Genomic DNA, 10,618 nt, shown 5'->3' on the forward strand with positions numbered 1-10,618 from the left:
GTTTGAAGTTGACACCCATAGAATATGACAAAATTACTAATCACAGAAGTAGAACTGGTTTTATGTTGTAGTAAGCAGCCCAGAGATGAAAGTTTGGGCTGGTATACAAATTTGATAGATAGATAGATAGATAATTGCTGTGATATTCTGTGATGTGATCATCCTTGCTTCACATAACTAACTGACACGTGGGAATGAAACTCCAAGGAAAATAATTTGCAAAGCATCTTCACTAGTTCCTTGCTGAGGAGAAATTATGGGAACTGGGCCTCTGTGATTGGGTGTTCATGTAGAGGGTTCAGTTAACATTGGGTATTAGGGAGTATAGGGGGTATGGTATAGGGAGAAGAAGAGCCTGTAGTGCTTCTTCATCACTTTGTTATAATGATGCCCTCAGGTGAGTAAATGAATCATAGTGATGCAGATAAACCATCTGAGAAACTTCTCCAGAATTTCTTCTTGAGAAGAACCTTGAAATTCAGAGGGAACTGCTTTGCTCCTGTACTGTTCTGAAGACCTTCTTTTCATAGGAATTGGAAAATCTAAGTACAGTGGTCCCTCGACTTACGAACTTAATCCGTTCCGAATGCACATTCGTAGGTCGAAAAGTTTGTAAGTCGAAAAGCAGTTTCCCATAGGAATGCATTGGAAATGGATTAATTCGTTCCGGAGCCTAGGAAAAAGACCCAGACACCCAGTTTTTTGTGCAAAACTCTTTATCAAGTGCACTTTAAAGGCATGCAAACTGCACAGCAACATTACTTTTCAACAATAAACATTTACAACAGCACTTTATCATTTTTTTGGGACCTGATGCAGGTCACTTCAGGGCACTTTAAAGGCAGGCATGGTCGCAATGGTCGAAGCTCCTGCCGTACTCTCTTGCAAGGTCCACCACTCGCATGCCTTGCTCATGCTTGCGGATGATGTCCTGCTTGACCTCCAAGAGAATCAGCTCCCTCTTGCGCTTCCCGGACTCTGCTGGCTTCTTTGGTGCCATGACGCCACAAACACTAGGAAGAAAAAAAAACATCATTAGGATCCTGAAGACAAAAGAACAGAAAGTGCACTTTAACATGGCATGGAAAAAAGTTCAGTTTAACCAGACATGCAATTTAGCATCAAGTTGCAAAGAGCAGAAACCAAAAAGAACTCTTAAAACAGCAGAAAGGCCAGAAAGCAAAAAGGAGCCTTAAACCTGCTCAGAAAACCTAAACACAACCTCATGGCCAGCCTGAAAAATTTAGCATCAAGGTGCAAGGACCACAGGCAAAGAAAATTTTTTTACACATGGCATGGAAAGAAACCCCCCCACACACACAAGACCACCCCCCCCCCCGCAACCCCCACAGTAAAGAGAAGGAAAATCAACCTACAGTACCTTTCCAGCAGTAGAGAATTGCAGGAAAAAGAAACTCCAACACTCTCCAAGCAACTCCAACTGGCTCCAAATCTCTCTCTCTCTCTCTCCAACGCCGCTCCACACCTCCTCACTCCATGCCTCGTACAACCCACAGAGGTCTGGAAGCATGGCACAGGGGTTTTAAAGCCTCCCATACGCAAAGCGCCATGGGAGAAGCAGTTTTCGGGAAAAAATATTCGGAAAAATTCGTAAGTCAAGGAAACCGCATCTAAAACCGCCAACGGTTTTCTGTTCTGTTCGAAAAATTTGTAAGCGTGCAGCCACTTTTTTCGTTCGTAAGTCAAAAAATTCGGATGTCGAGTAGTTCGTAAGTCGAGGGACCACTGTAATAATTACTTCTGCTGTGTCATCAGTAGATCTATCAGATCTATTAAAAGATTTGGAGTAAAATGTCAATTAGAAAAACAATAATCCTATAAAGTCTATAGATGTTTGTCCTTGGCTATAGTTCAATTCTAGAGCTTGGCCAGGATGATAAACAAGGGATTCATCAGGCCAAACAGGTTACTCCCATAGAAACTGCTCTTCTGCTCTATCCTATATGCAGATAATTGCTTTGGGCCACAAGTTTGTTTGCCAGATGTCCTTTACCTTTCCCATGGGAGTATACAGAGGAGATGGAGTGTTGGTGCAGAATGAAATATTAGTCTCACCTCTATGTTCATCATTCTCCACCCCATCACTCATGTCGGATGAATAACTTACCACAGGAAGGTAAGAGGAACCAGAATTCCAAACTCCATTATTTTGTTGCTTGTTCTTCTCTTTCAACTTTAATAGGGTAGATATTATTCTGCATAAATAAAATCAACATTAAAAGATATAACTTAATTTCTACATAATGAAATGAATTCTGAACCAAATATCAAAACTCTGTGGTGAAAACATTCAATCCTGCAACAAATAGTATGACAACAAAATGATGCAGCTTCCTATGGAATTATGGGGGTCTTATGCAAGGATGTAGAATGCTTCACTCTTTCAACGCAGCTCAGTTCCTTGAAAGCTGTCAGTGTTCTGAGGATGCATGCCACAGTGGTCCATGAGGTTTTATTTAGGAATGTGCATGGAGCCAGTTCTGTACACTCCCAGAAAGGCGGGGGGTAACTTTAAAGGGCAGAAAAGGTGCTGCCTACCTGCTAACTCCTGCCCCGCCACTCCCCCCCCCACTGGTGCTCTTCCAAAAAGTGGGTGCATGGGGCTATAGTGTGCCTGCTTGCAGCTGGGATCAGTGTCACCATGCAAATGGCAATATGTGTGCGCATACGTGCCGTGCTCACATGCATCGGCCATTTGTGTGGCGACACTGATCCTGGCTGCAAGCAGGCATGCTGCAGCCCCACACACCCACATTGGGGAGGGGGAGCTGGGTGGGGTCTGGCAGGTAGGCAGTGCCTTCCTTGCCCCTTAAAGCAGACCCCCACCCCTCCAAACCAGATCAAACTCCAGATGCTGGAACTGGTTAGGTGCTCCTAGAATGGAGCGCTGAACGGTTCTGTGCACATCTCTAGTGTTATTTCCATTATGGATATGGTTGTTCTGCTAATAACCTGAAATATCCTTATATCACATTCTCTCAAATTAACTTTCCAGTGGGGAAGAAAATTGGCAGCTGGAGCCATAAACTTTTGAGCAAGCTAGGTGGGGTTGCGGGGGGAGAAATATAGGTTGAATATGTATTAGGCTCCAAGAGAGCTCTTGGGGTCATGGTGGACAGCTCATTTAAAGTGTCAACTCAGTATAGGAAAGGCAGTATAGAAAGTGAATAAAATAATAATAATAATAATAATAATTAATCATCATCATCATCACACATGGATATTAAAATGTTTAGAAACAACCGGTGTCAGCAAAAACATTAAGATATTTATATTTAAAAAAGGAATGAGCATGTGGAATACACAGTTAACAATCAACGGCGAGACAATTGGACAGGTTAGCATTAGAAGAGGCATTTTCCAAGGGGACTCACTATCCCCTCTGTTGTTTGTAATCCTCATGACTCCACTTTCACAAATACTAAACAAAACAGGCCTCGGATACCAAACATCTAAAACATCCAGTAAAATAAACCATCTGCTGTACATGGACGATCTGAATTTGTGTGGAAAGTCCCAGTCACAAAACAAATTACTGCTAAACACTGTCCGTAGCGATATAGCAATGGAGTTTGGACTAGACAAGTGTGCTGTATTAATAATGAACAGAGGGAAAATGAGAAAAACAGAAGGAATAGAACTGCCCAATGGAAGCAAGATCAAGAACCTGGAAGAGAAAGAACATTACAAGTACTTGGGCATTCTCCAAGCTGATAACATCGCACACACTGAAGTTAAAAGAAAAATTTGAAGTGAATACATCAGGAGAGTTAGAAAAATCCTCAAGTCCAAACTCAATGGCAGGAACACCATACAAGCCATAAACACCTGGGCGATACCTGTTATCAGATACACTGCAGGAATAATAGACTGGACCCAGGCAGAGCTAGAAACGCTAGATCGTAAGACCAGGAAAATCATGACCATCAATCATGCCCTGCACCCCCACAGTGCTGTCGATAGACCATACCTCCCTCGCAGCTCAGGTGGAAAAGGAATGCTGCAAGTCCATCAAACAGTAGAGGAGGAGAAAAGAGGCCTTGAAGAATAGATCAAGGACAGTGAAGAAGATGCACTTAAAATGGTCAAGAATGAGAAACTATTCAACATCAATGAAACAAAGCAGGCCTACAAGAAAGAACAAGTCAAGAACCGAGCAGAACAATGGAAAAATAAGCCACTGCATGGTCAATATTTGCACAATATAAGTGGAAAATCAGACATCACCAAGACCTGGCAATGGCTTAAGAATGGCAACTTCAAGAAAGAAACAGGGTTTAATACTGACTGCACAAGAACAGGCACTAAGAACAAACGCAATAAGAGCAAAAGTAGAAAAATCAACAACAAACAGCAAGTGCCGCCTTTGTAAAGAAGCAGATGAAACAGTGGACCACCTAATCAGCTGTTGTAAAAAGATCACACAGACTGAGTACAAAACAAAGGCATGACAAGGTAGCAGGAACATCTGCAAAAAATACAAGCTACCTGTAGCCAAAAATTGGTGGGACCATAAAATTGAAAAAGTGGTCGAAAATGAAGATGCAAAAATATTATGGGACTTCCAACTACAAACAGACAAACTTCTGCCACACAATACACCAGATATCACTGTAGTTGAGAAGAAAGAAAAACAAGTCAAAATAATCAACATAGCAATACCAGGGGATAGCAGAATAGAAGAAAAAGAAATAGGGGGAAAAAATCACAAAATACAAAGATCTACAAATTGAAATTGAAAGGCTGTGGCAGAAGAAGACCAAAATAATCCCAGTGGTAATTGGCGCCCTAGGTGCAATTCCAAAACACCTTGAAGAGCACCTCAACACCATAGGGGCCACAGAAATCACCACCAGCCAATTACAAAAAGCAACATTACTGGGAACAGCCTATATTCTGTGATGATATCTATAATAATAACAACAACAACATTGATAATAAAATTCAGCCATCCCAGGTCCTTGAGAAAGACTTGATGTCTGGATAAAACAAACCAGTCAATAATACCTGCCTGACTGTGTAAACAAAATAACAACAACAATAATAATAAAAGACTGATTGGGTGCTCATGCTGATTTAGAAACCTGTTTAACTTTTAAAAGATACAAGCAAAAATGAAGGATTCCATTGCCACTAGTTCTGCAGTAGCACCTACATTATTCCAGGAATAACCTTTGTCTATATGGTTTAGTTTTCTTCATAGAATGCAAGTGATGGACCCCACAAGGGGCCTGAGGCCCGCAAGAGCCTAAACCAGGCTTCCCCAAACTGCGGCCCTCCAGATGTTGCTGAACTACAACTCCCAGCATTCCTAGACACAATTTTAATGTGGCTGGGTATGCTGGAAGTTGTAGTTCAGCAACATCTGGAGGGCCACTGTTCGGGGATGCCTGGCCTAAACACACCAGGAAAGCCAGCTGCACAGGCAGATGTTTTTATGCATTCCCTAAAGTGGTATGAGAGCAATGACACTGGCCCAGATCAGTGTGTAGGAGGCTTTAGGTGGTTGAAGAAATAGTTGAGGAACTGTTGTTTGTGGATGATTGGCCCTAGTAAGCAATTCTCAAGAGCTGTACAAGGAATGATTGATCATTTTTCAGCAGCATGTACACATTTCTTTTGAGCTAATCATTAGCCTGAAAAGAGAGATTTTATATCAAACAACTCAGGTTAAGATTTATGTTCCACCAGAAATTACTGTCGGAGACCAGCTGGGGGATATATTCACATACTTGGAAAGTACCTTGTGTCATGAATCAAATATTGATGATGAAATTGCAAATCAAGTGGCCGAAAGGTAGTATACCTTTGGACAGATTTCATGAGTGCTTTTGGGAGAAGAGACATGTAAGCTATGCTATTGACTTCCCTCCTTTATGCTTGTAAAAGCTGAACAACATATATCCAACATATTAAGGAACTTAAACATTTTCTTCTAGGCTGCATGAGAAAATTAATGAGCATGACATGGGAGCACAAAATTCCCAATCCTGACAAACTTAGTTGTGATAGCCAGACCATCTCATTTAAATTTGTAATACTAGTCTCTCCCAAAATATTTTTTACGGAGAATGTATATTCAATTAAAAGGAAAGAAAAACACCTTTGGTTTTCAGGGATATTTATGGGTGTGGCAGCTCCAACAACTCGAAAAAGTGAGTAGATTCAATGGCCCCTGATGTTCACACCATGAGAACTGATGACCAGTCTGAGGTGTTGTGCTGGCCAACAAATCATAACCATAGAAATACAATCTGACTAACAACTTACTTTCATGATTTTATCATTTGATATTACCACAGATACTTTTCATGAATCTTCACAAGAATTCAGGTTGGAGACCAGATCGGGAAGTTTTTGCCACTATACTGAATCTCTTTCACATCACTCACATTCCACAGTGACATGGGTGCAACTTCACATGGTGCAATCTCACATAGCTGTGGTGAAATCTGGAACTACTTGGTTGGGACCAACCATGGGCGTCTCTCCCAGCTGATCATTTTCTGGTCAGCAGTTTGATAATCAAGTGTGAAAGCTCCTGGGATTGGCTCCAACCATGTGCTCTGTTGCTGATACTTGTGCTACAGCCATATGGCATTATACCATGGGGAAGTGATGTCTCAGCACCACTCCAGGACCATGTTCAAAGGGCCTTCACAACCAGACATTCTAGAGCCTTGGAGTTCACATGGGACCAGTTTCTATAATACATTCAAGCTGGCCCCACCCACACGATATTAAGGATGAGAACAAGCCTCCTGCTCTCTCTCCTGTTGTGCCATTCTTCTCCTCTTAATGGCATGAGGTTGTTTGTCCAAACCATTCCTTCATGCACAAATAGATTTAAATTTGGAATGCATGTGAAAGGGCTGTTCAGACCAAGAAGTAACAAAGAGTACGCATGCTGGAGAGGAAGCAGGACAGACTTGTTCATAGTCCCAATAATGTGTAGGTGGGGCAGCTTGGACATATCATTCAAATCAACCCCTAGTGATGTCCCACTTTCTTATAGGCCTGTTTATTTATGGACTTCCTTTTTAATCATCTGCCTAGTTTTCATTCACACACACACACACACACACACACCTTAGCGGAGTGGCAGGGCTATCTAACCTACTATCTTACACTTCAGGTCTAGTGAATCTTAGTCCTAGAGATCCAGTTTCACCAGTTAAGATCCTTAAAAAGGAACACACACACACAAAATCAAATTATACAAGAAAGAGAAATTAATAATATTGGTCAATACAAAATAGATGGACCACTCTAAGACCCAAATATTCTACATGGACTGATTTGAATTCATAATGTTCCCCTGCCTGTATTTCAATACTTCCTTTCAGTTGAGCTCCTGTAACAAATTTCTCCTGCAAGTATTGTCAACCAATGTGTGGTTCCATCACTCCTCAGAAATGAATGAGTTTACCACCACCAGTCCATGGCCCATCTCCAATAGTAAAGTGGATTTGAAATTTCAAGTGAATATTGTTTTTCTGTCTTTTCTCCTTGAAGATAAAGATCTCAGCTTTCCCTTAGTTAGCATTAAGATAAAATAGCCATTTCCCCAAAAGTTGGGCAAAACAGCTATCAAAAGAGTCGAAAAGCATGCCATAATAAGGGGCAATTAGAACACTGGAGTAAATCTCAGGCCCATTATGAAAATATGCTACTGCAATATTGACAAGACGTTTTGACATAGGCAATGCTTCCAATTTCATGTTTGCTATGTAAAACCAAATTTGCACAGAAAGGTGATCACAATTAAGGCCAAACCATTTAACCTTCTTTATTTTAGAATCTTCTCACTAAATCTTTAGTTACATTGTGGAAGCAGGGCCTGCCCCATTCTACATGCTCAATATCTATTTCTTGATTGAAGCATGTACATGGCAGCATATACGTATCCCATAGAAATTGGCTGTACAAATACACCAGTGGAACCTACACACTGAGAACACTCTAGGCACATTCCAGCCAACATGAGAACAGTAGGCACATAGAGGCCACACGATTCCTCATATCAGTACACAATAAGCATCTTCACTAGGATTTTGTATAGCCTCCAATTACACAAAGGTCTGTACCAAGCAAAACAGGAACTCACGAAAACAAATCACATAGATTTTGAAGTGGCTTAAGAGAGTTAGATCAGCTTTGAATATCACCTGAAGCATTGCCAGTGAGATTTGTAAGTGACTTATACATTTGGCAGGAGGCAATAACTTGCCAAGGGAGACCTTAAGCAAAGAAAAATGTGCTGATGAGGCAGATACAAACTCCCCTTCAGACAGCAGTCAGAAGTCGCTGTTCAATTCCTATTATTTTAATTTGATTTCTTATAGTAATTGTATAGGTTTGTGAGACACTCAAAAGTGGAAAAGCAGCAGATGTTCATAGAAATAAGGAAAGAAATAATAAATACCACCAGATGCAAAGGTCACTGTCAGTGTTTCAGGTCACATCAAAAAGCTACCCTCAGTGTATTTCCTTTCCGCTATTCAATACATTTTACAATACATATGCATGTGAATCAGACTGTCAATGGCAACATGTAGGCCCTGATAAAAGTAGAAGTATAGAAACATATCTGTAGAAAATACTGAAAAGGGGAAGAGTTTACTGTATCTAATCAGTACTTTAAGATACACAGAATGGGATCCTGTATAAAAATATGAAATAGAAAGGGGGGTGGGGGTGGAAGTGAATTATATTCAATCAGGCTGTTCACATGAGCAGTCCTACTAGGGTAGAGTTGCTCATGTGAAGCAGAGGGATCGTGGCTGATCCCGGTGCTGCTCCACTGGGTAGCACAGGGTTTTTATCTGAGCTTTTAGTTGGGTAGAAGGACACAAGTGTGCCCTTTCCCACTGGGTCCCCAGCCCGAGCAAACACAGAGCTGGGTGCCTAGAGCACCTGATTGAGGGGAAATCCCTCAATGCACCAAGCTCCTTGCATGGTGCATTTGTTTGTTTATTTATTTAAACATATTTGTATATTGCCCAAAATAGTATCACAATTATAAACTGTATCTGGGCAGTTTACAATAAAAGAAATACAAATTGCAACAATTTAAAAATTTATTAAAACAATGTTAAAATATATTAAAGCAGTGTTTAATTAAGCAGACATGTCTTTATGGACTTTTAAAAAGTTGTCAGAGATAGGGAAGCTATTACTTAATCAGGGAGTGCATTCCAAAGCCTCGGGGCAGCAATGGAGAAGGCTCATACCTAAATAGCCACAAGATGAGCTGGTTGCCACTGCAGATGAACCTCTCCTGATGATCTCAGTGGATGGTGGGGTTCATGGTGAAGAAGATGTTCTCTTAAATACCCAGAGCCAAAGCTGTTTAGGGATTTATAGGTTACTAGCCAACCTGCACAGAGCATCTGTGCGCTCTTTGGGGGCCTGTTCCCCCCCTCCAGCCTCACTCTCTTTTGCCCCCTTCCCCCACCCTCCTGTCCCATTCTCTCTTGCTCTCTCCCTTCTGCCCCACTATTTTCTGGCCTCTCCCCCTCCCTCCTGCCCCACTCTCTTGCCCCTCCCCCTCCCCCTGCCCCTCTCTTTTGCCCCCTCTCCCTCCCTCCTCTTGCCCCCTCCCCTCCCTCCTGCCCCACTCTCTCTTTCCCCCTCCCCCTCCCCCTCCCTCCTACCCCACTCCCTCTTGCCCACCTCCCCCTCCCTCTGGCCCCAATCTTTCTTGCCCACCTCCCCCTCCCTCCGGCCCCAATCTCTCTTGCCCACCTCCCCCTCCCTCCGGCCCCACTCTCCTTGCCCCCTCCCCTCCCTCTGGCCCCCTCCCCCACGCTCTCTTGTCCCTTCCCCTTCCCGCCACAGTCAGGTCCTTCTTACCGGGGTGGCCGCGGTGGGCTGAAAAATTTCCCTTCCATCCCGGCCTCCGGTGCCTCTGGTGGCCCGGCCCGGCTGGGCCACCTCCTCTTCCATATCTGGGATGGCCAGACCAGGCCATCCCACTGCCTCCGCCTCCCGCTTGGTCAGGCCTCCACCGCCGCCACCACCTCTGATACCTGGGATGGCCTGGCCAGGCCAGGCTGCCCCACCACCTCCCGCCAGGCCAGGCCACCACCTCCTCTTCCATACCTGGGACGGCCTGGCCTGGACAGGACAGGCCATCCCGCTACCTCTGCCTCCGAGCAACCAGCCGAGGCCACCTCCTCTGGCCATTTTGTGGCCTCCCCCCCCACCATTTTTTCTTTCCCCTCAACTCTCGCTGGCCCCAGGAACTCTCGCAATGTGTCACAAGAGTTCTGCCGCCAAATCCAGGAGGACACGCACCGGCTAAGAGAATTAAATATATAGATAATCAGCATGTATTTTGCCTGGAAACTTATTGGCAGCCAGTGTAGCTCTTTCAGAACTGGAGTAATGTGGTCTCTCCAAGTTGACCCAAAGACCAACCTAGCCGCCACATTCTCAACCAACTGCAGCTTCTGAACTACAAACAAAGGCAGACCCACATGGGTGGAACTACCATTAGGCAAAGGGAGACAGTTGTCTGGGGGCCCCACTGCCTTGGCCCCCCCCAGAGACACCTCACATGACTCCCCATTGCCCCCTGCCCAGCCCCAAGGCC

General features: G+C 43.6%; 1 long non-coding RNA gene across 1 annotated transcript; it reads right to left on the bottom strand.

Annotated features, from left to right (window-relative positions):
• Positions 1-705: 705 nt before the first annotated feature.
• Positions 706-9,417, bottom strand: LOC128327764 (uncharacterized). The gene is made up of 4 exons (XR_008308775.1): positions 9,255-9,417; positions 2,129-2,216; positions 1,382-1,790; positions 706-1,013 (listed from the first exon to the last, which is right to left on the bottom strand). It is a non-coding gene; the product is annotated as an uncharacterized LOC128327764 (long non-coding RNA).
• Positions 9,418-10,618: the final 1,201 nt, after the last annotated feature.

The sequence above is a fragment of the Hemicordylus capensis genome, chromosome 5, assembly GCF_027244095.1.
Source record: "Hemicordylus capensis ecotype Gifberg chromosome 5, rHemCap1.1.pri, whole genome shotgun sequence".
In the NCBI taxonomy this organism is placed as follows: domain Eukaryota; kingdom Metazoa; phylum Chordata; class Lepidosauria; order Squamata; family Cordylidae; genus Hemicordylus; species Hemicordylus capensis.